At 39.9% G+C, this 27730-nt stretch overlaps 1 protein-coding gene across 8 annotated transcripts in view; it reads right to left on the bottom strand.

The window, feature by feature from the left end:
• Positions 1-27730, bottom strand: part of LOC118553122 (bis(5'-adenosyl)-triphosphatase) — a 1451800-nt gene that overhangs the window by 868611 nt on the left and 555459 nt on the right. The window lies entirely within an intron of this gene.

The following is a 27730-nucleotide window of genomic DNA, read 5'->3' as shown; positions in this document are numbered from 1 at the left end:
ACGTTGAGAGTGATTATTGAAAGATACTGAATTAGCTGTCATCATGTTGCCTGTTGAAGACCTTGTTTTTATAGATTGTCCCTGTAAATTTCTTTTCTATATCACTCTTGGGGTCTTTCTCCTTCTATAGCCCCCCACCCCCCTTAATATTTCTTGCAGGGCTGGCTTAGTGGTCACATATTCTTTCCGTTTCTGCCGGTCTTGAAGCTCTGCATCTCTCCATCCATTCTAAGTGACAGCCTTGCTAGATAAAGTATTTTTGGCTGCATGTTCTTGTCGTTTAGTACCCTGAATATGTCTTGCCAGCCCTTTCTGGCTTGCCAGGTCTCTGTGGATAGGTCTGATGTTATTCTGATGTTCCTCCCTCTGTATGTAAGGAATCTCTTCCCCCTAACTGCCTTTAGGATAGTTTCCTTGGTTCTAAGATTTGCAAGTTTTACTATTACATGCCGGGGTGTTGGCCTGTTTTCCTTGATCTTGGGAGGGGTCCTCTCTGCCTCTAGGACACGAATGTTTGTTTCATTCCCCAGATTAGGAAAGTTCTCAGCTATGATTTGCTCAAATATATCTTCTAGTCATCTCTCTCTCCACCCCCTCAGGCATTCCAATAATTCTGACATTGGAATGTTTCAGGGTGTCACTTATTTCTCTGATTCTATTTTCATGGATTCTGAGTTGTTTTTCCCTGGCCTCCTCTTTTCCCTTTTTATCTCTTAATTGCTCTTCTAGGTCACTAATTCGTTCTTTTGCCTCACTTACCCTAGCTGTTAGAGATTATCTAGATTAGATTGGATCTCATGGATGGCATTTTTAAGTTCTGCCAATTCAGCTCTCATTTCTGCCCTTAGAGACTCTATGTTGCCATTAATTGATTTCTCCATTCTAGCTATTGTCTTCACAATTGCTAGCCTGAATTCCACCTCCGACATCTTGGTTATATCTGAATCCATTTGTAAATCTGTGGCATAAGTCATAGTCTCTGAGTCTTTCATATTTTGAGGGTTCCTCCTCCTAGTCATTCTGTTGACAAGTGGTTGAAGGAATGTATAGAGTCCAAATTATTGACCACAACCCCCAAGAAAGATGCACCTGTTTTCTAGGGATCTTAGGGTTGCTGGCCTCTTGTTTTCCCAGCCTGTCTTCTGGGGGAGGGGCCTGTCATGCTGCTACTCAGGCAACCCTGTTTGGGCAGAGTTGCCCTGCCCCCTGTGGCGGGGGATGGGCTCAGTGAAAACTGGTCGTTTGGGGCTTTTCTTCTCTGGCGGCTTTCCCTGGCGGCTTTCTGTTTCTCTTTCGAGAGTCAGAGCAGAAGAGACTGTTTCCAAGCCTCTACCTAGGAGCAGAGAGATTGCAGTCTGTTCTTCAGTGAGCTCTCCAGGCCACACTATCTCCGTTTCTGTCTGTGCTGCTATAAACTGCAGCATCCTGGGTTGTGTGCCCCTCAGCAGTGCTTCCAGTCCTCGCCTCCAGGTCGGGGCAGGTCTCTGCCCTTTGTGCTTCTAAAACCGCCAGCCGCCCTCAGTTTGCACGCATGGCCCCCCTCCAGGTTTCTATCTGGAGGGCTGCCCTAAAGTCCTTTCTCCGCCGCTACCAGTCTGCGAGTCTGTGCCCCGTCCCCAACGCGGGAGGCTATCGCTCACTGGCAGTGTAGGATCCCAATGGCCAGACTCCCTCCCCCTTTGGTTTATCCTCTGATATCTGCCCGCAGAATCACGGCTCCCAGCTTCATACCTTGAAACCAAACGCCTGCGATATTCTGTTTGTAGAGATCCAGATCTATCTTCTTACATCTCTGGCTGATTTTGTGGGTGTTCAGAGTGGTCTGATAGATATCCATCTCAATTCTGGGGACTGGTTGGAATAAGGTCCCCTACTCCTCCGCCATCTTTTCCCCCCTCTGTGCACAGTTCTTTAAAGCATCCACTAGGGATTGTGTTGAGCCTTATAGGAAAACATGTTCCAGAAGATGCATTTCAATGGTTGGTACTCTGTAATCTGAGATTTCTTTTGTCTTCCCAGAGCATTGTATAGTGATGAGCATATAGCAGGAACTCTAGAAATGATTATTGATTGATGGTCAATTGACTAAGTCAAGATGAAAAAGAATGAGGCCATTAAATACAGCTATATGGTCTGACAGTTAAATTTTAGAGACAATCAACCCTTTGACTATATAGCCAGTATATCAATGGAGTGTCCATTGTATAGGGTGAATAACCCTTTTCATGTTTAATAATGATTTTGCCCTTGGGGCTATACACAATGTAGGGACTGTTAATCCCATTTCAGAGGCAAGAAAACTGAGGCTCAGGAAGGTTAAATAACTTGCTCAAAATAGTCTGACTCATTGGTAATGGAGCCTCCAAGTCTCATGGTACCATTCCAAAGTATCATCTACAGGTAACAAGCATCCACTGGCCCTTTTGTCACAATCTTAATTGACTGAAAAGGCTATTTGCATCCAAGAGGGACAGGATCATATCCATATCTTAATATTAAGGCTCCATTTTTTCCTTTCCTTAAACTGAACCTCATTTAATCACATGGATTGTTTAAAGGTAGAAGGGTAGACAGGGTTTTTACACAGTCTGGTGCTCAGTTGCTTAGGAAACTGTTTTTACCATTAGGTGGGCAGGACTAACACACTGTTAAGTGAATGAAAGGCAGAGGGGAATATATAGTAAATCCAGTGTTTATGTGAATTTAATCCACAGGGAATATAGCGAAATAATCACAACTCAATGGAAAAAAGAGCTTTTGAGTGGGTTGTGAAATAAGCTATTAAGTCATGCAAATAAATCCAATGTCAACACGTCAGACGAGTCTGATTGGATTCATGCATTGGAACTCACACTTCATGAGGATTTAAGACCCCTGATGTTCTCAGGGGTTTATTTTGTTGTTGTTCATTTGGTTTTCTGGGTTTTCTTTTTTGGGGGAGGGGATTTTAGGGAAGGTGTGCCTGCTTTGAAGTAGAAAGTTCATGAGTCTATGGCTGCAAGGGTTGAAAAAGTATATTATCCCAAGACGGTATCAGTACTTTCAGCCTTTACCATTTCTCAGCTCTGTGCTCTAAAGAAGCATCCTCTCTTCTTCCATGCAACCCATCCATCTTACCATCCCATGAGGCACATGTGACAATCAGGTAGGGACCCAAAAGTCAGATAATTCAGAGGGTATCCCCGCCCATGAATTGGAGATGTTGCTGTTGACAGCATAGATGTTAACCTGCAAGTGGCTACAGGCAGCATTTCCCCCATGCAGCCATCTTCAGGAGCATTGTGAGACTTTGCTTATCTTGTCCAAGGCCATATCTGCAGTGCCTAACCCAGCACCTGGTGCACACAGTAGACACCACAAATACACACTCATCTGTTACATGAGCAAGAAATAACCTTCTATTTTGTTATATCATTGCATGGCTGTATCTACTTGGTACCAAAGTTTAGCCTCCCCTGACCAAGGGACCATCTTTGTATTCCCAGTGCCAAGCACAAGTCCTCCTGGCTCAAAAAACAATTGTGCTAAGTAGTATGCTCTAAATTTTACATGCCATCTCATTTATTTCCATGTTATACGTATGTAAATATATATTCTCATTTTACAGATAAGAAATCAGGGCTTCAGAGAAATCAAGTAATCTAGCTACAGTCCCAGAACTAATACATGATAGAACCAGGATTTAGATCCTACTCTGTTTTAGCTGCAAACTGTATGTCCTTTTCATCCACACTGGGCTGTGTTTTGTCCTATGATGAAGTACTATATACATGCATCACTCAAATGCAGATATCAGTGTTTAAATCCAGAACCTTTATGGTGTGTGAAAGACATTGGGAGAGTCATAGATTCAGTTTACTCAGAATGGAAGGAACAAGCATGAGGATATAATAATACTGGTGAAATATGAATGGAACAGTAGTTAGAAATGGATGGTCATGGTGGTACAATTCTGGAGAGCAAGAAAGTCTTCACTCTGGAGTGTCTTCAGGAGAACACTGTCTACCTAAATAACTGTCCCACTTGATTTGGTCTTTAAATTGCCCAAAGCCAGAAGGAGGGAATGGAAGCCTTCTCTCAGGGTCAATGTCTCCCTCTCTGCCTTCTTCCCTCCCCTCTTCCTTTAGTAGCTCCCACACACCAGGCAGTGTGTTGCAAAATAATGAATGAGATAGTCTTTGTTGCTGTTTTTTTTCTTTAATCCTACAACACATAAAAAATAGGACAAAATGTGGTTAGTGCAGGGTGAGTAATGCAGAGAGAAACTCAGTCAGCCACAGCGTGGTCTGAAGAGCTGTCTAGGCTAAGCTTTAGTGGAGTCAGGAGTCTGCGTATGCAGAGAATTTCATGCAGTTTAATATTGCCAAAACATACAGCAAGAAGCAAGGAGTGGTGAGAAATGAGCAGGATAGGTTGTCTTACTTTCTAAGTAAGCCACATTGACAAGCTTGGGCTTCATCTTGACAGTGATAGATGGATATTTGGAGAGCTTAGGCAGAGGGCTGACAAAGTTGGATATGAAGTTTAGAAAAATTCCTACAGCTTCTATATATTTGAATGGAATTGGACAGAAGGCCAGGGGGCCAAGTTAGGAAGCTAGTACAGAGTCTCAGCAAAATATGGGAACCTGAATGGAGAGGGGGGCTTGATTTGACAGTGATTCAGTAAGTTAAATATTTCAGTAGGATAGGATAAGAGTTTATCATGGAGAAAAATAATAAACTAGCAAAAAGGCAGAAGAAAAACGGGGAGTAGGGAATATTAATAAAAACTGGGAGTATAGAATATTAAGGAAGTTACTGAGCAATGTTAAGAATTTTAAGTATGCATGGTATACATTACTACAGCTTTCTATTTTTTGTCCAATGTGTGGTCTTTGTTGACTAGCTTCTCTCTCTTAATAAAATGTTTTCAAGTTTCATCCATGTTGTAGTATGCATCAGTGTCTCATTTCTTTTTATTGCCAAAAAATATTCCACTGAAAGGATATACCACAGTTTATTATATATTCATCAGTTGATGAACACTTGAGTGGTTTCTACTTTTTGGCAAATATACTGCTATGAATATTCATGCACAAGAATTTGTGTGCATGCATATTTTCATATCTCTTGGATATATATCTAGGAGTGAAACTACTGAATTATATATCACTGTTTTCCAAAGTTTCTCCATCAATTTACATTCCCACCAGCAGTGTATTCCAATTTCTCTACATCCTCCTTTGGATTATAACCTTTCCAGTGGTGGAAAACCTAGGTGGCTCAGTCGGTTAGGCATCTGACTCTTGGTTTCTGCTCAGGTCATAATCTCATGGTTGTGGGATGGAGCCCCATGTCAGGCTCTGTGATCAATGCAGAGTCTGCTTCAGATTCTCTCTTCCTCTGCCCCTCCCCCTGCTTGTGCTCTGTCTCTCTCTAAAATAAATAAATAAAATCTTAAAAAAAAAAAAAAGATTAGGGGCACTTGGGTGGCTCAGGTCATGATCTCAGGGTCCTGGAATCAAGCCTCACTTCCAGCTTCCCACTCAGCGGGGAGTCTGCTTGTCCCTCTGACTGTCCCCTTACTCATTCTTTCTCTCTCTCTCAAATAAATAAAATCTTTTAAAAATATATTACTTAAAAAATAAAAAAAATAAAAATAAGCACTCCAGTAGGTGTAATGTGGTATCTTACTGTGGTTTTGATTTGCTTTTCCCTGACAGCTAATGATTTTAAGCAGCTTTCCATGAGCTTATTGAGTATTTATATATCCTTTTTGGATAAATATCTATTCAGGTCCCTTGGCCATTTTTAATTGGGTTGTTTCAAAATTATTATTTATAGAGATATTTTCTATATATTATATAGATCATACATTTAGATACAACTTTATTTATTTATTTATTTATTTTAAGATTTTATTTATTTGTTTGACAGAGAGATAGTGAGAGTGGGAACACAAGCACGGAGAGTGAAAGATGGGGAGGCAGCCTCCTGCCGAGCAGGGAGCCTGATGTGGGGCTTGATCCCAAGATCCTGGGGTTATGACCCGAGCTGAAGGCAGACGCCTAACGACTGAGCCACCCAGGCACCCCACAACTCCTTTATTAGATACATGTTTTATAAATATTCTCACTTATTCTGTGGATAGTCTTTTCACTCCCAATGGAATCTTCTGAAGAAAGAAAGTTTTAATTTCAAAGATATTCATCTGTTTTTCCTTTCGTTGCTTGTGCTTTTAACAAATTTTAAAAAACCACTGAGTAATTCAAAGTCAAGAAAATTGATGCTTATGTTTTCTTTTAAGAATTTTACAGTTGTATCTTTTACATTTGGGTCTTTGATCAATTTTGAGGTAATTTTTTAATATGGCGTGAGGTAGGGCTCCAATTTCATTCTTTAGCATGTGGATATCCAATTGTCCATATAATTTGTTGAGATTATTCTTTTTCTTTTTCTTTTTTTTTAAAAGATTTTATTTATTTGAGAGAGAGAGAGAGAGCACCTGAGAGGGGAGAGGGTCAGAGGGAGAAGCAGACTCCCCACTGAGCAGGGAGCCCAAGGTGGGACTCGATCCTGGGACTCCAGGGTCATGACCCAACCCGAATGCAGTTGCTTAACCAACTGAGCCACCCAGGTGCCCCAAGATCATTTTTTTTCTATCGAACTGTTTTGGCAGACTAGGTGATAATCATTCACAGTAAATGTGAAGTTTTATTTCTGGAATCTCAATTCCATTCCATTGAACTGACATATAGTATTTATCTTTCTAGCAATTTGTGCATTTCATCTAATTTGTTGGCATACATTTGTTCATGCTATTTACCTTATAATCCTTGTTTCTTTCTATAAGGTCAGTAGTAATGTCCTTTCTTTCATGCCTGATTTTGGTATTTTGAGTCTTCCCTCTTTTCTGCCTGGTCATTTGAGCAAAATATTTGTCATTTTTGCTGATCTTTTCAAAGAAACAACTTTTCCTTATGTTGATTTGCTATTTTATTAATTTCTACTCTAATCTTTATTTCTATCCTTCTGTTTGCTTTGAGTTCATTTTGCTTTTCTTTCTGTAGCTTCTTAAGGTGAAAGAATAGGTTACTGACTTGAGATCTTTCTTTCTTTTTAATACAAGTGTTTAGAGCTATATACATTCCCACTAAGCATTTAGTAACATTGCATATACTTTGGTATGTGTGTCTTCATTTTCATGCATTAAAAAGTTTTTTTGTTTGTTTTTAGTTTGCTTTTTGTGGGTTTTTTTTGTAATTTCCCTTGTGATTTCTTTACTGGCCCATTGTTTTTAGAGGTATATTCTTTAATCTCCATGTGTTTGCGAATTTCAGAATTTTCTCTTACTGTTTTGTAATTCTACAATATTGTGGCCAAATAACAGTTTATATGATTTAAATCCTTTTAAATTTGTTGAGGCTTGTTTTCTGGTGTATCTGAAGAATATTCCATGTATACTGGAGAAGACTGTGCATTCAAGGTCCTCTTTGACTTTTTTTCCTTGATCCATTTCTCTTTTCCCCTGATCCATTAAGCTGTGTGCATCATTTATTATCACATCCCAGTGTTAGGTTTCACTAATTTCTAGCTGATTGTTCTATTGGTTTTTATAACACCCCAGGGGGGCATAATTCCTCCACAGTTTGATCCAATTAAATTCACGCCCTTTTGTGGGGGTACTTTTGAGGCTAGTTTTGTTTTATTTTGTTTTGTTTTTTATGATTTCAGGAGGATACATCTTCCTTGATAATGTCTGGTAAACCAAGTGAGCCATGGTTAGGTTGTTGCTCTTACAGAGCTATCAACCTCTTAATTGTTTACCACCACAATCTCTATTGTTTTGGAGAGCACCCTTAGACTTAAAATTCCCCACACTCCGTTCCAAATCAAGTGAGTTCCTTTGGGTAGAGTTTTAGAGCTCTCTTTTCTTTTAGCCTGCCTCTCTCCCTAGCAAATCTTTGAGCCACTGCTCTGAAGCTGGGGACTGGAGTGACACCCTTGCTTTGTGAGCAGTGTACTGATTAGGGGTGGTAGTCTTTGGTATTCTTTTTTTTTTTTAAGATTTTATTTATTTATTTGACAGAGAGAGAGAGACAACGAGAGAGGGAACACAAGCAGGGGGAGTGGGAGAGGGAGAAGCGGGTTTCCCACCGAGCAGAGAGCCCGATGCGGGGCTCGATCCCAGGATCCTGGGATCATGACCTGAGCCGAAGGCAGATGCCTAATGAATGAGCCACCCAGGTGCCCCAAGTCTTTGGTACTCTTGACTTGCCTCTCGCAGGGTGGAACCTCTTTCCTGCCAGCAAGCTAAGCCAGGGTAATCTGTATCTCAGTACTCTCAGCTGCCACAGCTGGGGTAGAGCCTCCACCCCATGTGTGCAGGCTGGGTGGAAGAAGGTGGCCTCTAACCTGTTAGCTATATTCACTAGGAATTTAGCTTCTGTAACTCAGAGCTGGACAGGATGAGGAATGCTGGTGGCCTGCCCCTCTTAATGAGACACCATATCCCTTGACTGAGAACTGAAGAGAAAGTAAGCTCCATCTTCTTGGCCCCATCGGCCCAGGGTAGAGCTTCCATCTGACTGTATTGGGTGAAATGGGGTGGGGGTGAAGGGGAGAAAGTTGTAGCTCAAACGTCATATGCCCTTGCTGCTCTCGTCAAGACTTAGATTTTCTTAAATATTTCTTCATTTGCTCCATACAATTAGGACAATTCCAAAGACTTTTTTTTTTTCAAGACTTTATTTATTTATTTGACCGAGAGAGAGAAAGAGAGAGCACAAGCAGAGGGAGCAGCAGGCAGAAGGAGAGGGAGAAGCAGGCTCCCCACTGATCAAGGAACCCGATGCGGGGCTTGATCCCAAGACCCTGGGATCATGACCTGAGCTGATGGCAGACATTTTACCAACTGAGACACCCAGGCAACCCCCCAAAGATTTTAAATGATTGGGTTTCTTTTTATCATTTTCACCAGTTATGGTTGTTTTGCTGGGGAATAGGTCTATGGAGCTACTCACACTCCCATATCAGAAATGGAATGCCAATAAACTTCTCTTTAAACCTCGGAGACTTAGAAGTTGCTTATTATCAAAGCAGAGCCTGGCTTAGCATGACCAAATCCATGCCCAATATTAAAGCAGAATTAAAGTAAACTCAAAGGGAAAAAAAATAAACTAATGATTAGCCAAATCTATCTTTCTCTGATAAGTTCTTTTCCCTTAAAAGTGAGTAACCTTCATTGGTCAGATTCCAGAATAATGCCTTTCCTGTTTTTCCTTTTTCCCTTCTTTTGCCTCAGTGGGCTGCTATAATGTTGTCTATGCATACTGCATCCCTCCGATAAGAAGTCCCAACTTACTTCAGGCTACTTGCAATCTTTAAAACCCAGTATTCACTTAAAGATGACAATATGTGGGGTGCCTGGGTGGCTCAGTCGGTTAGGCATCTGATTCTTGATTTCGGCTCAGGTCGTGATTTCGGGGTCACGGGATAGAGCTCAACATCAGGCTCCGTGCTCAGCATGGAGTCTGAGTGGGATTATTCTCTCTCTCTCCCTCTCTCTTTCTGCTCCTCCCCCCACTGCTCTCTCTCTCTCTCTCTCTCGCTCTAAAATAAATAAATAAATCTTTAGAAAAATGACAATATGAACAACATGAGGACAGGAATGCTATCCATTTTATTTGCCAAGTATTCCCAGATCCTAAAAACAGTGCCTGGCTTGCCCAAGCCTTCATAGTGGCTCTCAAAACATATTTTTTCAATGAATGATAGTATTAGCAATCTGCTCCTGTTTCTTCATTATACTGGCTGCCCTAGGAATGGAAGTGATGAGAGGATAGTTTGTCTCATGGTATCTTTCTGAAAGTATCCTTCCAGAGAGTGGTTCAACCTGGGACCCTGATACCTATGCTAAAGAATTCTGTGTATTGATAGAATACCCCAAGGGTCTTCTAGCCAGGAGATCTGGCCTCATTCTCAAAGTTATCTCAGGGGACCCAAGGGGTATATTCTGGCATCTGTAGCTGACACCATAGAACAGAGTGTAGTCCATCAGTTACATGAATGAAAAGCAATGTAAGGAAGTTGACTCCGAGAGAAAATGCTGTTGTAAAGAAAACAAATGGTTCTGAATAATCAGCCCACACCTGGCCCACAGGGAGACCTAAATGCCCAGCAATACCCTGAATGATCAGAAGATGTGGGCTCGTCCCCTCATTTAGGCCTAAGAGAATCAGGTCTCTTCCCAAAACCATCAGAGCCCTGCCTTCAGATGAATGGGTCTAGAAGCCCTAGACAATTCCTGAAATGATGATAAAAAGGTAGCATCAAACCACCACCAGAAGCCTCTTTGAGAACTGTGTTCTAAATTTCTAAGGCTTTGGCTTAGTGTCTCTCTTACGTATTAAAATGCCCCTATTTACTGAGCCCCATACCAGCCCTGCCTGCAGATTTGGCCAGGCCCCCTGTCTACTCACCCAACACCATCAGTTGAGTTTTTCCAGGAGCTTCACCTCATCTAGATCTCTCGCTTTCTGATCCTCCCTGTCCCCTAAAACTTGACCCTCCTCCTCTCTTGATCTCACTCTGCTTTACACAGAGTAATTAATCCATTGGCTAATTGGTAAATTCAATTAATTCATCAATCTCCTGCTTGAGTCCCTGTTGGGATTCTGTGACTCTGTATCTTTAACCTTATTGGAAAGCAGCCACATCTCTGATTTTACCCTCACTTCTTCCCAGGTCATTTAAAAAAAAAAAAAAAAGGAAGCCCAGAAATAAGTGGGTAAAAAACAACTCTCAATCTTTGCCCTCTTGGTATCAGCTTTGAGACACCTGGCCAAGTACAGCCTGTGCTAAGTTTCAAAGAAAAGGTGATAACTTTGAAGATTTTATTTCACAGGGACAAAAGATAAAAGTCTCTGTCAAGTTGTCATTAGATGCTTAATGCTATTCGTGGTGGGGTGCTGGAGCTCCCCTCCTTCTCTGTAGACCTCTAGCAGATTAGGTTTCAGAGCCTTAATTTGAGGAAGGATTTACAGCTGTGAAGAGGTACAATATCATTCTGATTTGGGTTGTACTAGGCTGGGGAAGCCAGATTACATTTGTATGAAACTGTATTAGAAGATATGACTGAAGCCACCAAAATCAAATAAAGGGAAAATTTTCCAGGGAGCCTAAAAACAGAGGCCTGCCTTTCCAATGCCCCTACACGGTTTCACTATTATTCTGATTTACACCAAGAGGATCCAAGCAGAAACACAGAAGATAAAAAAAAAGAAGGGAGGAAACACAGAAGGTAGATGGCAAGAAATGCTTATGCTTGCCCGACCTGTCCATCCATCAGTCTCTAACCCAGAGAGAGGTTCCCTCGATAAAGGAAAAAAAAAAAAATTAATTATCCCTTAGAGAAGTGTGGAAGTTAGGAAGGGGGAATAACTTATGAATAATGCCCTGCTTTCATCTCCTGAGGCACTGTCTCAATTCAGAGTCTCAGAGAAATCCATCAAATAGTCTCTGAAGTTTTGCTGGGCCCCCATCCATCCACTGCCACCATATGCCACCCCATGCACGTGTCACACAGCAGTCCCCAGATAATGACTTACACAGAGTGTGAGCCTTTCCTTCAGAATGATCTCAGAACTATTTTAGAACCTGACTCTCCTCATTTGCACCTCAAACAATAAATCACATTGTGTATTGCAAAAACCCAGTTTTCTCTGCGAGAAAGTGTGGAAAACTATTAGCTGTTGCTTGGAATTGTGTGTACGACATAGCTCTGCAACCCTGGGCCAGTCACCAGCATCTTCTACCAGGATTTAGGGATGCATAAACAGAACACCATGGGTAGAACTTCTAAAATTGAAATTATTGTGCCAAAGCCTCTAGATTCAACCAGAATGTGTTGTTCATGGTTGGGGAGGATTCAGGGAAGTAGGGCTGCTTCTTATCCTCAAAGAACTGTTAGCTTCCAGAAGTGAGGGGAAATCATACGGACAGCCACAAGCCTCTTCAGCGGCTACCTGCTTCTCAAACTGTTGGTTCCTCTAAGACTGGTTAGTAGCCACAGAAAATGAGCCATGAGGATGATTTCTCTAATTTCTGCCAGGAGTTCTGATCTCTCAAGTACCACAGAAGATGGAAAGACCATTTTTTTTTTCCACAGGAACCACCTTCAGCATGTTTTTTATACCTGCACATGTCCTCGGACAAAGAAAATACAACAACTGTCTTAGCTCCAAAGTTAAAGTTGCATTGGGCCCATTACTAGAGGACTCAAAGTCTTTTGTGTTGGTATGCACAGATGTCTTGATTAACCTGAATACAGAAGAGATGCCATAGGAAGGGCACCTCTTCTCCAAATGTGGAACTAAAACATGGGTTTCCTCAGGGTCAAAAAGTAGTGACAAAGGCACAAAATTTAGGTCCTGACTTCCAGATCTGGATATTAATAAAATAAAATTAATTAGATGAAAAATCCAAAATCTCTCAGATTGCTCAAAAGAACCCCCAGGGGATAATTTATATTTACTACTATATTAATTTATATAATTTATAGCATATCTACAACAAGCTAATATGAATGCTTATAAGGATACTTGTTAGTATCTTTATCTTATTCTCAAATCATAAATAAACCTCAATGTGAATGAGCCTTGTTTCTAAAATTCAGCGTCATCTAGAAAAAAAGTTAAAAAGCAAAGTTCTCTTTCTTTTAGGAGTCCGTTGGTTCCCTTACCATCTTTTCAGACAATATAACAAAGGTCCCTTCTAGACCCTGAGAAAGCAAAGAACCATAGCTTCCATAGCCTTGGAACACTAAGCAAGTTATCAAGAACATAGAACCTTGAAATTTGACCTTGAACTCTCTAAGAAGCCGATGCTTTGCGAGCAAAAAAGAATATAAGAAAGAGGGAGTGGGTAAGAAGACCTAGCCACACTGCTGACATTTTAATTCTCTGAGCTTTTGTTTCCCGCTCTGGAAAAAGCAAGTGTAGATTAAGACAAGCCTAAAAGGAAAGTCAAGTTCTCTAATTAAAAAATAAGTAAAATGGCCTTTAACTCCTAGGAAGAAAATGTGTTCAAAGTATCCTCATAGATAGTTTATTAACCTGCACCAATAGGGCAGGGTAGTATGTATGGTGGTTAGGAACATGAAGTATGAGTCATACCTACCTGATTCCCCATCCTGATCGCATCATTGACTAGCTGTGTAATCTTGGGAAAATTACTTAACCTCTCTGAATCTCAGTTTTTCTATCTGTATAAGAAAAATAATAAAGGGGTACCTGGGTGGCTCAGTAGGTTAAGCGTCTGCCTTCGGCTCAGGTCATGATCTCAGGGTGCTGGGATGGAGCCCAGCTTCTGGCTCCCTGCTCAGCAGGGAGTCTGCTTCTCTCTCTCCCTCTGCCCCTCCCCCCCCCCGCTCATACTGTCTCTCTCAAATGAATAAATAAAAATCTTAAAAAAAAAAAAGAAAAAGAAAAGTTCCTGTATCACAGGACTACTGCAAGGATTATATCTAATAACACATGTAAAGCTGCCAGCACAGTGCCTAGCCCCACAGTAAGCACACAACAAACATTAGTTACGATTAGAAATACAATTAATAGCAATTCTCTTTAAGTATAAAAAAAGGAATGTTTACACACTTGCAACACTCGTTACCTGAGGAAGTATGGAATCAAGGATCAAAACGGAATTATAAGAAAGACGGCGTTGCCTGATGTCCTTCAGATTAATCGAAGTTGCCAAACAAAGCGATCCAAATTTAGAAAAATCTTTTGAGCTATTTTGCAGTAACTGTGCCTGCCCTCACTTGGGAAAGGGATATGTACGCTCCTGGCATTCTGGAGAGCTATTCAGAAATGCTAGCTGACCCCTGACAAACCTTCAGCCTCCCCAGGAACACGCTCAGGCAGCTTAATTTGAGCGAGCCAGGGGAGAGCACGAGCCCACGTCCGAGTGCTGCCCAGTCTCCATCTGCGCAATTTCACCACGCACCATAGCTCGCCTCTGCGGACAAGCCCAGCTGCCAGGGAAAGGTTTCAGACCCGGAGTGGTGCCCCAACAAATTTCCAGTTCAGTGGGAAGCTGGGAAACGCCTGGTCTCACAGCACACAATTTCCTCGTATTTCATCACTTTCCAGGCTTTAAGCAATTTTAACCTTTCCTCTGGGTGGACACAGAGACCGCTGTGCTCTAAGTGGAAACACCAGGCTTGGGGAAGCATGAGCAGATTTCGAAATGCACCCTCCAGTGGGCATCCAATTAGTACTGTGACATCAGCCGAGTCCTGGCTTCTCTGAGCTTGGCTTTCCTCGTCTGTGAAATGGGCCAAAGCTAACTTCGGGGGTGGTGTGGAGATGTGCACCTTTGGCACAGATGTGTAGATGCTGCTACTAATTTTTTAAGGTTCCACTCATTTTCTGCTCTGAACAGAAAGAGGTTGTCAATCTACTCTCACACCCCTCTCTAAAGCAAAACAAAACAAAACAAAAAACAAACAGAAAAGCATTTCCAAAAGCTAACAAACTTGAGAAGAAGGAAAATTCTCCGCCACATAAACTGGCCAGGGCCAAAGCGATAAGCAGCTCTGGCAAAGCAGTTGGTGTCTACAGTTTATTCTTTAATAACTTCTACTGTAATATTTCTGGGGCACATCAAAGGACAATAACAGCCCGATGTGGGTAATCCCTCTCACATATAAAAACTTTCATTACAGAGTGTGAAAGGCATCACTATGTCTGAGAAATGGGAATCAATAGGAGTTGGCTGCTTTTTTCCCCTGCGATCCTGGGACACGGCACCCGGCTTTTTCTCCCTAGTGAGGCCACGCTGTGTGGTCAGAGTTTCCTCTGATGGCTGCAGATGAGCAACAAGATGAAACGTCTCTGTGATAAATGGAAAAGGGGAAAAGAATTTCAGGAGAACACATCTGTGCCAGAAACCTAGAGCGGTCCAACCTAATTAGCCCTAAATGCGGCTTGTAAACATTGGCTTTGATGTATGTTTAAAAGTCACTGGGATTCATTCTGACTTGGGCACTTTTGTGCTCTCAAATGTAAAAGATTTTAAATTTAAAAAATGTTTTTAACGAGCACCCCAACAGCAGGACAATTTGGGGATACTGCGGCAGATCTTAGTAATACAAACTAAAAGAGTGGTTAGCAGACAGCCATTCATGTTCCCCTATTATCTATAATGCGATGAATTAGAGGCGGAAATACAAAATTCCTTACACACGCTTTTAAATTCAGCCTAACTGTAGCATTCACTTCCTTTAAAGTATCATTCTAGATTCTTTAAAAAGCTGGAATCACCATGTATTTTCCCTTTATCATGAACACATAAAGGCCAAAGTCATGTCCCTAGTAAAGGTCATCAAACAAACCGTTATCTTGCCAAAGTCAGTGGCCAAATTTCCGGTCTCCCTTCATTCAACCACATAGCAGCATCTGACATTGGCCACCCCCTCCTTCTTTTACACACAACCACCTGGACAACTACTCATTCCCTCCACTGCTACCCTGCTCTATCTATCTTCTTTATGGTTTCATCAGGATTTTGAAACAATCTCATTTATTGTTGTGTATGTTTGTTAGCTGACTTCATCCCTCGTGCCTAAAAAGGAAGTTTCTGGCACATCATAGACACTCTATAAATGTTATCTGACTGACACTTGGCCTTTTCTTGTGACAGATAAAAGACTAAAGCTCAGAGGAGTAAAGCAATTTGCCTAAGATTGCACAGTGATTGGCCAAGGTAGGATTTGAATTCAAGGCCTCGTAACACAAAACGCACACTTGACCATTAGACCATGGAAAGGCAGCCTCAGGGTAAATGTCCAGGAGCTGGGTTTGTAAACTGTTAAGAGGGCAGATTGCAAATAATTTGGCTTTTTGTTTTGTCCTAGAACCCTCTGCAGGATCAGTTAAGATTTGTGGAATGGATGCATCTCACCTCTGTGTTCTCGACAGCAAGATCGTTGAGGGGAAAGACCAGATGTAGCGCACCTCCTGCAGCTAAAACAGTCTGCTGGCCCCAACAGGGAGTTAGATTAATTCCTATGGATTGGTCTATTTACCAAGAGGAGGCAGAAGTCTGGGCAATTCCAATTCAGCCGGAAAAAAAATAAAAGACCAGGAATGTCAGGAAGCTAAAAAATCAATGTTATTCCTTTTCCAATTAAGAGGCTCTCTCCACATGGAGAAAGTAAGCATCACCCTAAGTATGAGAGGAGGAAGAGAACTGTTCTCACCTTGCTGGCTTCCTGCACTCCTACCCTGCTGAGACAGTCTTTTGGCTACTGTGCAAAGAGCCAAAAGTGACTCCTTCACAGCATGAGAATACTTTCAGCTGTAGGCCAGGAGGAGGTTTTCTCTTGGTCTTTTATTTAGTCGTTCACAGAAGGGGACATCCTGTGACCTCATTTTCACTCTGAAGTAAGAGACAGCGCCAAGTGGCTTCCTGCCTCCAGGTTCTGCAGAAACTCCCCCCTTTGATGGCACCTTTCCACTCCTCTGATGCAAGTCATGGGGAAGAGCACTTTTCCGCTTCCAGGGGGGCTGGATTTCCTTGGGAATCAGCTGCTCCCTGGGAATCGGGGCAGCACCAGGGAAAGGAGAGCAGAAGGAAGGCCCAGTTTCAATCCTCTGAACCACTGCAAAGGACTCCTTTATTAAAAGTAATTCTCATCAAGGGAAAGGTGCTTGGGGAGAAAGCGTAGTGGCTCAGCAGTAACATGAGCAGAACATGTGGCTAGAAGACTTTCAATATGGCTATTTTGATAGCACCCCTGTGAAGCAGTCATTGTGATGCTGGTATAAAACTAGTTGGAATTTCAGTTTGTAACCTGAAGAAATACCTGTGTGAATAATTTTGGATCAATGATAATACTTTTTATTTGCCAGTTTACTTGTTTTTTGTCTTTCTCCTTGAAGACAATGACTATTCCTGTCTTAAATGTCATTGCATCCTTAATGCCCAGCACGGTACCTCACACATAATTACTTATTGGGAAAAAAAAAGACTACTACTGATAGGACGACGACCCCTCCTACTATCATTACTACTACCGCCTATGCCCAGTGCTTACACACAGTAGATGCATAATAATTTGTTGAAAAATGAACTGCTACCATCACTACTACCATTATGGCTATATCATTACTACTACCACCACCACCAAGTAATCCTGTTGGCTCTCTATTAAAAAGCCAATTACAAGGATCATGCCTGGATTATTTTAATTATCATCCCTATTTTACAGATGAGACTACAGGCACGGAGAAATACCCTAAGACAAACATGCAATATGTGGTAGAACTGGAATAATAATGTTGTTATTATTACTCTTGGCCAAACGAACTGGGAGAAATGAGGAAAAGGCTAAGGGTTAAGGACAGGGTTGTACTTAGTGCCTCTATTTTGGTCTCTTAAGCACTTTTTTTTTTTTTTTCACTGAAAGGAACCAGGGATCCTTAAAGAAATGGCAGATTGTAGATCTGGCACAGGAAATGGACATGATGAAGGAGGAAAGTTTGTCCTAGGAAGCTATCAAAGCCTACTAGAGTCATGTCAGAAGGACTTGGAGCCAACTTGAAAGGGGCTACCACTAGCCAAAGATAAATCAATTTCAACATCAAAAACAACTTTGAACGTGATAGAATGAAACAGATCTAATGCATAAAAATCCATGAGTTCCATGATGGTATATATATAAAAAAATCATTGGTCACCTTTAGAAGTTGTTAGGGTACCAATTCATAATTCAGGAAATATATAAATAAAGGGAAAGAATTAAGCATTTACCCTAACTTTCTGTATAGACTGCATTTTAAGAGAACCAAATAGGAATTGAAAGTTCCATATAGAGGAATCACAGCTAATAAGAGCATGAGGAATGACAGAATTAGAAAATCACCATCTGCAACTCTTAATGAAATAATGGTTCTAGGCAACTACTATCGATGGCTCCTAAAACATAAGCTTAAAGCTTGATGGGGAACTTGATATTGAAGGGATCAGACTGACAACACCTGAATATATGAGTCAACCCTAACCTAACTAAAAGTGGGATGACCAGACATTACATCAGTGGTTTCCAAACTTTGATGCACATTAGCATCAGGGAAGGAGGCAGGGACAGCTCTTAAAAATCCCAATGTTCAGGTCACAGTCCATAGCAATTAAATCATAATGTCTAGGATAGTAATCAAGTATCAGTAGGGTTTTTTTTTCTTTTTTTTTTTTCCTTTTCTTAAAGATTTGTCAGATGATTCCAATGTAAAGCAAAGTTTGAGCATCATTGTATTTTATGGCTCATGGTGTGATACAGTGGAGGATACACAATGCCCCCTGGGATATGTTACTACCTAAGTCTAACTAACCTCTAAGTCTAACTAAATATCTACTAGAAATATGAGGAATAAAGAAACATTCAAACAATGACACTACAAGGGAATAATTAGCAAGTGTAGGGTTTTCAATGGAGGAAAAAGTCTATTTTTTCAACAAATGGCATCTTTAAAAATGGTGGTGGGAAGTGCCTTTCTTAATACAGCTGGAATAGCTATGCTTCTGGCTACGAAGGAGTAACTTATATCAGACTAATCCTCCAAAAGAAAACAATTATAATGATGCATGGAATAAAAAATAAGACCAACTGTTTTGCAGTCAAATGCTCTTCCACTGAGCTATACCCCCAAGACCAACTGTTTTGAAAGCACTGCAGAACCAACCAAGTTAGACACTAAACAAATCATTTCATTTCATGAAAATGAAAGCTCATTGAAGTCAGCTCTATATTTACAGCAGCTTTTTGTCCTAAGGGCATCTGTTAATTTGCACTGTGGGGATACTAACCAAGTAGAAAGTAGCAACCTATAGTTTGCAGTAGCTTCTCTGGGTTGAAGAGATAAAACCTGAAGTTAAGGGCTACAGAAGTAGCAGCTAGGACTTGAGGAGCTAAGATTTCTGAGAAAGGGGGGCACAGAGAAGTGACCTCAACATTCCCAATTCAATTTCCCCTCTAGACAAAATTCCTAACCTACAAATGTGTGGAGTGGGGGACCCAAAAGCTAAGCAAAAATTCATTGCTAAGAAACTAAACAGCCAAGGAACAATTTGTCAGTCCAATAATGACTGGAAGACAAATGCTGGAATTTAGAACCTGCTAAGGACAAAGGGCCATGGTAAACATCCCAGATGCTCAGATGAGAAATCTGAAGGCTTGAGTTGTCAGAATGAATGGGAAAGAAACCAGACACAATTATGAAAATTCTCATTTCTTGATTAGATCAGCATGACCTGTTTGTACTGTATCCACCTGCCAGAATATTAACATCTCTCTGGAAGATAATAAAATCTACATGAAAGCAAATACTAAGAGGAACTAGAGGGAGTTATTTGGGCAGAAGAAGACATTCCCAGATGAGAGCACAGAATACAGAATGCAATGAAGAGTACCAGATTGGGGTAAAACTAAGGGTAAATTCTGAACAAATAAGATTGTTTAAACTAAAAATGTCTTGGTGTGAGATTAAATTACATGGTAACAGTAACACAGAAGAGGAGACAGTATAGGTGGCAAATGGATGCATTATAGGCTTCCTAAAACCAAAATAAAAACTTAGGAGACAGATTGTCAGACTGGATTAATAAAACAAAACATAAAAGAAAAATCTTAAAGATCAGAAAGTCAAACTGTCTTTATTTACAGATGACATGATCATGTATGTAGAAAAGCTTACACATCTGCAAAAAGACTAACAGAACTAATAAATGAATTTAGCAGGTCAAAGGATATGAGGGCAACATAGAAAAATCAATACTATTTCTAACACAAGCAATGAATAACTGGAAAATAAAAGTAAAAGTACAATTTCATTTACCATGCCACTCCAAAACGAAATACGTGCAAGACCTTTGCACTAAAACCTACAAAACACTGTAAAAAGAAATAAAGGAACTAAATAAGTGGAAAGATATAGCATATTCCTAGATTCCATTGAAAGATTCAATATTGTCAAATGGCATTTCTCTCAAAAATCAATCTAAAGATTCAGTGTAATTCCAATCAAAATCACAACAGGACTTTTTGTAGAAACTGACAAACTGATTATAATTTATATGAAATGCAAATGAATGAAAACAGACCAAGGCAATTTAAATACAGAAGTACAGAACTGGAGAACTCAAACTACTTGGTTTTAAGACTGATTATAAAGCCACACTAACCAAACACTGTGTTATCAGTGAAAGAATAAATTAATCAAGGAAAACAGATGGGGAGTCCAGAAATAGACCCACACATAAATGGCCAATCGATTTTTGACAAGATGCCAGGGCAATTCAATGATAGAATAGTCTTTTTTGATAAACAGTGCTAGAACAACTAGATATTCATATTGGGGGGGAAGGCCAGAGGGAAGAACACTGACTCTTGCCTTATACCATACACAAATATTACTTCAAAATATATCATAAACCAAACTTCTAGAAGAAATCATGGGAAAAATATCTTTGCAAACTTGGAGTAGACTAAGGATTCCTTAGAAAGGATCAAAAAGCATAATAGACCAAAATTGTAAACTTCTGCATTTTAAAAGCCACTGCGCAGCAATAGAAGAATATATCTGCAACATACATATCTGGCAAAGGACTTGTATCTAGAATACATAAAAAACTCCTACAACTCAACCAGAAAGGGAAAAAAAGCCAAAGATTTAAAAACAGTGAACACAAAAAAATTCATACCAATGGCAAATAAGTACATGAAGAGGTGTTCAACATCATTAGTCATCAAGAATCACAAATCAAAACCACAATGAGATATCAGTACACACCCATTAGAACAATTAAAATTTAAAAGAGAGACCGTGCCAAAGGTTGGCAAGAATGTAGAGCAACTGGAATGCTCATACATTGATAGTGTGAATTAAAAAAAAATTGCACAACCACTTTAGAAAACTGTTTCTTTAAAATTTTACACATATCCATAATATACAACTCAAATACAGCACTGTAAGGTTTTTTTTTTTTTATAAGATTTTATTTATTTGAGAGAGAGAGCATGAGAGGGAGGAGGGTCAGAGGGAGAAGCAGACTCCCTACCGAGCAGGGAGCCCGATGCGGGACTCGATCCCGGGACTCCAGGATCATGACCTGAGCCGAAGGCAGTCGCTTAACCAACTGAGCCACCCAGGCGCCCTGTAAGGTTTTTATTTATCCAGAAAAATTAAAATATCCACAAAAATATGTATGCATATGCAATTTTATTCATAATAATCCAAACCTGTAAACAACCCAAAAGTAAACCAAAACCAAATTAAGGAAAGAATAACACAAAATGTAAGATGCCCATATAATGAAATACTATTGAGCAATAAAAAGGAACAAACTACTAATACTTGCAAATACCTACATGACTCTCCAAACCATTATGGTCAATGAAGGAAACCAGACACAAAAGAGTTCATATTTTATGATTCAATTTATTAAAAATTCTAGAAAATGAAAAATAATCTCCAGTGACACTAAACGAATCAGTGGTTGCCTGAAAGCTGGGACTGGTGGGAGGGAATGACAACAATTCGACATGAGTAAAATTTCATGGCAATAGAAATGTTCTGTATCTTGGGGCACCTGGGTGGCTCAGTCAGTTCAGGGACTGAGGTCATGATCTCAGGGTTGTGAGATTGAGCCCCATGTCAGACTCCGCGCTGAGCATGGAGCCTGCTTGGGATGCTGTCTCTCCCTCTCCCCCATTTCCTCTCTCCCTCTCTAAAAAAAAGAAAAGAAAAGAAAAAAAAAGAAATGTTCTGCATCTTGGTGGTGGTGGTAGTTTCATGGGTGCATACTTCTTTTAAAATCCATTGAACTATATACTCTTTAAATGGGTGCAGTTAATTATATACAAATTATATCTCAGTAAGTTGATTTTTTTAAAAGCTGTTGAAGTTCCCCAAAAGTAGCCAGACCAAAAAGATGACATGTTGTAGGATCCCATTACATAATGTGAAAAAAATGGGCAAAACCAATCTATGATAATAGAACAATGGCTATCTTGGAGGGTAGGTGTACATGTAATGACTGGGAAGCTTCTGGGTGCTAGTGATGTTCTGTATCTTTACTAAGTAATAGTTACATGGGCTGTTCATTTTTTAAGCATTCATTGAGCACTAGTGTGTGTACTTCTGGTGTGTTTCTGTTGCAATTTAAAAAAAACTAAGAGTAGGTGACTTTTAGAAATTAAGAGAAACTTGATGTAGCTACCAATTGCAATGTGAGGATACTGTATGGCTTTTGATTTGAAAAACTCAACTGAAAAGAATTTTGAGGGAATGGAGGAAAATTGAACATGGTCTATTTATTAGATATTAAAGAATCATTGTTCACTTCATTGCACATACTTTATAGGTACTTTTAAAGTCCCTATCTGTTAAAGAAACATAAAAATGTATTTATAGGTGAAATGATATGATGAACAAAATTCCCTACAAAATATTACAGAAAAAATATGCATGTGTGCTACATGATGGGACATCGATCATCATAGAAGCTGGACAACAGGCTTGTGGGATGGCATATAGGGTCAGAGAGGGTGTTAAGATGTATATTATACCTATGACCAAAATCCTCTTCTTTGTACTCTAAAGATCAAAATATCTATAGTATCAAAATGCCCTATTTCAGAACACACATGGCAAGATATTTCTCAGGGGTCCAGAAACATGACAAGCAGGAATAGAATGAAATTTATGAAAGCCCAATTAAGTCCTGAATGACAGGCAGGCAGATACAGGATGACAAACAGTGCCCTTCCTTCCTCCAGAGACTGATCTATTTTGAGTTTGAAGTGAAGAAGTAAGTGCAGATTATCCAGGGGATTTCACCATCGTTCTTCTGGTCCTGGTTATCTGAATCTGAAGGCTATCCAGGTATTGGGAAGGGGAGAATATAATAGGTAGCCAAAAAACAGATTATGATGGTTTGGGTTGGAATCCCGGCAGGAAAAGGTCACAATCATCTACAACTTTAAAGAGAATTAAATGAAGGAACTACTTTCAGAGGTGCAGGTAGGGCTGCAAGTTAAGGATGCTGAGACCCCTGGGACTAGCTGCAGCAGGATGCCTCTACCACCTGGGCTAAAAAGAGCAAAGGGAGAAATTGCATTACCAGAGCCTGAGGTGGTACGGGAGGTGGGAACTACCACCGTGAGATGGATCCATGCTGGGACGTAGACCTCAATACCTTCTCGCCTCTCTCTCCTCCCATTACCTCATGTCTCTCCAGGATCTCCACTGACCAAATTGAACTGAAAGTAACAGTCATGGGAATCCAGGTGATGCAGTCCATAGAGGTCAGACTTCTCGGCAATCTTCTCAGCCAAGCAGGGCAGAGAAGGTCGCCCAGTAGACTACAGAGATGGGGTGGAAAATAACCAGCACACTCCCTCAAGGGAGAATTTACACCACACTGGAATACATACATCTTCAAACCTGCAAGTAGAACTAATAGCCATTTGGTGAAATCTCGAATTCAGTCAGACCTATGGTTTCACAACAATGAGTATTCAAAGATTGTTTCACAATATAATACACAGAGCATGGGGTTAAGGAGCTACTCCTAGTAAGACTTGGGACTTTTAAATTAAACAAATATCCTTCTGTATTAAACATTTCTGAACTAAATGCACAGAAAATTACAGCAAGTGGGTTGCATTTTCCATCTCTCTATTAAAGAGAAGAATTCAGAGCAAAGTTACCACAAGCAGAAACGCAATTCCAAGCCCAGACGAGGAGCATCACCTTGTCCTGGCCCATTAGGCCCTTATGGACTGGTCTTTCCCTGCCTTCCCATGGGCATCTTCCCCCTCTCTCCCTCTTACCCTCCAGGAGTGTGGGAGCCTGTCGTGGTTGGTGATGAAAACTCTGCTTCCTCCCACCGTGGGCTTTGCATCTGCTGCTTCCTCTGCCCTCAATGTGCTTTCCTCCCCTCCCCTCCTATTAACTCCTATCTCAGCTCAACTGTCACTTCCTAAGGGAAGCTTTCTCAACTTTCCTAGGCACACATTCAAAGCACTGGGATCTTTTCCTCCATGGAATCTCTTCCACATATTTTGGTATGACTGCTTGCTAGCCCATCTACCACACTAAAGTGCTAGCTCCACATGGCAAGGAACATGTGTACCTTATGCTCCATGACATTTCTAGGGCTTCACATACTCTTTGGCTCATAGGAGGCACACAGTTATTGTTGAATAAATGAGTCCTCAGTATAAGAGAACATTTTTTCCATTCAAGGGACAGTCTGGGTTTTTAATTTTTTTCTTTTAATATACAACACAATTTTGTGGGGGTTTGTTCCCCAAAATTACATTACTGTGAACTCTCAATTATCTGATTGTGTCTTATATTTCTTAAAGAAAATTATCTGTATTGATTTTTTAAAGATTTTATTTATGCATTTATTTTAGAGAGAAAAAGAAAGAGCAGGGGGAGGAGCAGAGGGAGAGGGAGAAAGAATCTCAAGTAGACATTACCCTAAGCACAGAGCCTGTCACGAGGCTCGATCCCATGATCCTGCGATCATGACCCTGAGATCATGACCCTGAAATCATGACCTGAGCCGAAACCAAGAGTCTGCTGCCTAACTGACTGAGCCACCTAGGTGCCCCTAAGAAAATGATCTTTAATGAGGGTTTTTTAAAACAAGGTACATATTATGCTTAGGATTCATATACATCCAACTTGAACAACTGCTGCTCTAAGACATTACTTGCAGGCACTCCAAGCAAGAAAGACTTCACCACATATTCTGGATTCCATTTAAAAGGCAAGAAGGTAACCACATAATTCTCTAGGGGGTTTCAACAAGGGTTAAAACCCAAAGGACTTCAGAAAATTCTCAATTATCTAGAATGATTGGCTGTATTCTTAACTGACATTACTTGCAGGCACTCAAGAAGGGTTTGGTGAATGGGAGCAGACATTGGTTGAACACTTAGTATGTAGCAGCTACTGGGTAAGGAGTTTTAATAGTAACGAGAATGACGACCAACATCTAGTGGGAATTTTATGTGGCAGGTGTTTTGCTAATGCACAAACTATACATTGTCTCATGGTCCTCCCAATAATCTAATGAGATGAGTTATTTTGCCCAGATACAGAGAGACTAAGTAATTTGTTGACATTTGCACAACCAGAGCTGGGATTCATTTCCAAGCTTTTAACAAGTTTCTTTCCCCCTTGCTCCTCCTCCTCTACCTCACTCAATCCCGACAATCCAAGTAGCAGGAAGATGGTGTTCAAAATTTTTAAACACAAAACTTACTATAAATGAAATGTTAAATAGAGCCCAATATCAGGTAGAAAGAAGAAGAGCTGCTTTGAGCTTAAGAAGGGGTAAAGAATGAGGAATCCCATCAAAGCACCCCAAGTTCTAGTGTTGCACCCAGAAAAGTTCTAGCCATCTCTGCAGCAAAATTTGGGAAATGCTGTTATAAATTAAGAAACTGGAGTGGAGTACCAAGAAATCTGCCCAAGTTTAATCATCTAATAAATGACAGAGCAGTAATTTAAACCTTAATTAGGATGACTCCAGTGTTCACTTATACACATGGACAGATGAATATTGCCAGAATAGTTACTTCTTAAAACATATTAAAACTAACCCAAAATTCTGGTTGTAACTGAACCATTTCCAATGCAAGGAAAAATTTAGAAGTTCACACAGTAAGTGTTCCAAGTTACCCAAGATAAAATACAAGAGAAGACACTATTTATTTATTAAATAAATTCTGACGTACATCCTAACAAAGGTAAATTCTAGATCTGGGATCACAAATGCAAAAAGGCATTTTAATAAAACTAAGTCACTTGCATTGTTATGCCCATGCATATACTGTGAATATAAAGCCTTGCAGACAGGAGTTTTAGATATACCCATATTTTCCTCAGCCACAAAATCAACAATGACCGCCTTAGTTCTTCAGCATCTTCATACCATTATACTCATTTCATATATCGATGGTAATAGTATCTGCAATAAGTCATCCAAACCAGAAAGAACAAATTGCCTGGCAAAATATATTTCCGTCCTCTGTAAATACTCCTTACTATTTATTAATAGAATCATCTGATATCTTTAAGATTTAGAATCTATATTCTGTTGTGGGTATCTTTCAAATGTGGAACAATCCCCAGGGTTCTTTTTTTTTTTTTACATTGCATATTATGTTTTATTGATAGTGACATATAGCAAAAATTTTATGTATATATTAATTACCCATGGTCCCTTATAAATAAAGTTCTTTTTCCAAGCACAATCATACTGCAAAGTCATATCATAAACTAAATTTTAGAAGACAATTTAAAAAATAAAATGCATTAAAGATATTATAAATCATGATGAGATATTGAGATGGCTTATAAATCTGACTTTAAACATTCTAATTACAATCAAATGTAGACTTTTACCAAGAAGTTGATAATTTTGGGGAAGGAGCCCTTCTGAGGAAAGATTTAGTTTTAATATAATTAATGGTCAGATTAGCATACCTGAAGTCCTATGTTCTTAAAAAGTTCATTCAGAATCCACAAATGTAAGCAGAAGATTATAAAGTCTTAGTATTCTTAGATGCACAAACATCTTTTAAAAAATTTGAAGTATTCAGTTTGCCTTAAGATACATTCCTTGAATTGAAAATTGTTGAGGTTTCCAAATACTATCTTTTCATGTCTTCACAGCCTGGATCTGATTTTCTTCCCAGGAATCTTGTAGAATCTTCCATTGTCTTCAGTGTTGAAATTAAGTAATAGTGAGCCTTGGTGTGGTAATATTTTCATTTGCTGCACTGGGCTCTCAAGAGGCCTTTCAACTAAAAACTCATCAGTTCTGGAAAATACCATTTGGTGACTTATTTGATAAATTTTTTCCCTTCTATTTTCTCTCTTTGCTCATTCTAAAATTCCTGTTATTTGGATATTGGGCCTCCTACTTTCTTTTCTTTCCAATCTTTATCTTTTTGCTCTACTTTCTGAGAGAATGCCTCTATTTTATCTTCTTTTTATTGAGTTTTCCATTTCTTCTGTTCTATTATTTTCCAAGAACTTATTTTTTTCCCCCTTTGGTCCTTTTCAAGTAGTATCTCTGGTCATATTCATGAAAGTAATACCTTTTCTTATCTCTTTGAGGATTCTCCAATAGTTTCTTGAAATGTTCTCCCTAAAAAATTCTACTTCCTCTAACCTGCTTTTTTGGTTTGTTGATGTTCCATAATTTATAATGTTTTGGTCCTCAAATGCCTGGTGATCCTTTGCCATCTTCTCTTAAGTATGAATGAACACTATAAAGCTGACTGAAATTTCAATATGTGTGTGAGGCTTGTCAAATGTGGTCTTTATTCTAGTGTAGCTAGCTACACCGTTTTCTTGGGAATCTTTGATGTTAATACCTTTAGGTCTTTTCTCTCACTGGTCTGATTCCTTAAAGATGACTTTCTATATCCTACCTACTGCCAGTGTCTTGGAGAAGGAGGAGAAGGCAGAAGGGATTATACTATTTGGTATAAAACTTTCAGTTATTCCTCATTTTCAGATCAGCACTGCCACACACAATTGTGCTTGGTATACCCTAGTCCAGAGATACTCTGTTTGACTCTCTGCAAGAATGAACCTTCAATCTTTTTGGGGGGCAAGAAAGTATAACTGTCTCTCTTTTCAGCCCCACCTCATCCTTCT

Source organism: Halichoerus grypus, chromosome 1, assembly GCF_964656455.1.
Source record: "Halichoerus grypus chromosome 1, mHalGry1.hap1.1, whole genome shotgun sequence".
Classification (NCBI taxonomy): domain Eukaryota; kingdom Metazoa; phylum Chordata; class Mammalia; order Carnivora; family Phocidae; genus Halichoerus; species Halichoerus grypus.
Note: the sequence above shows the minus strand (reverse complement) of the source record. Positions and strands in the feature narration are given on the sequence as shown.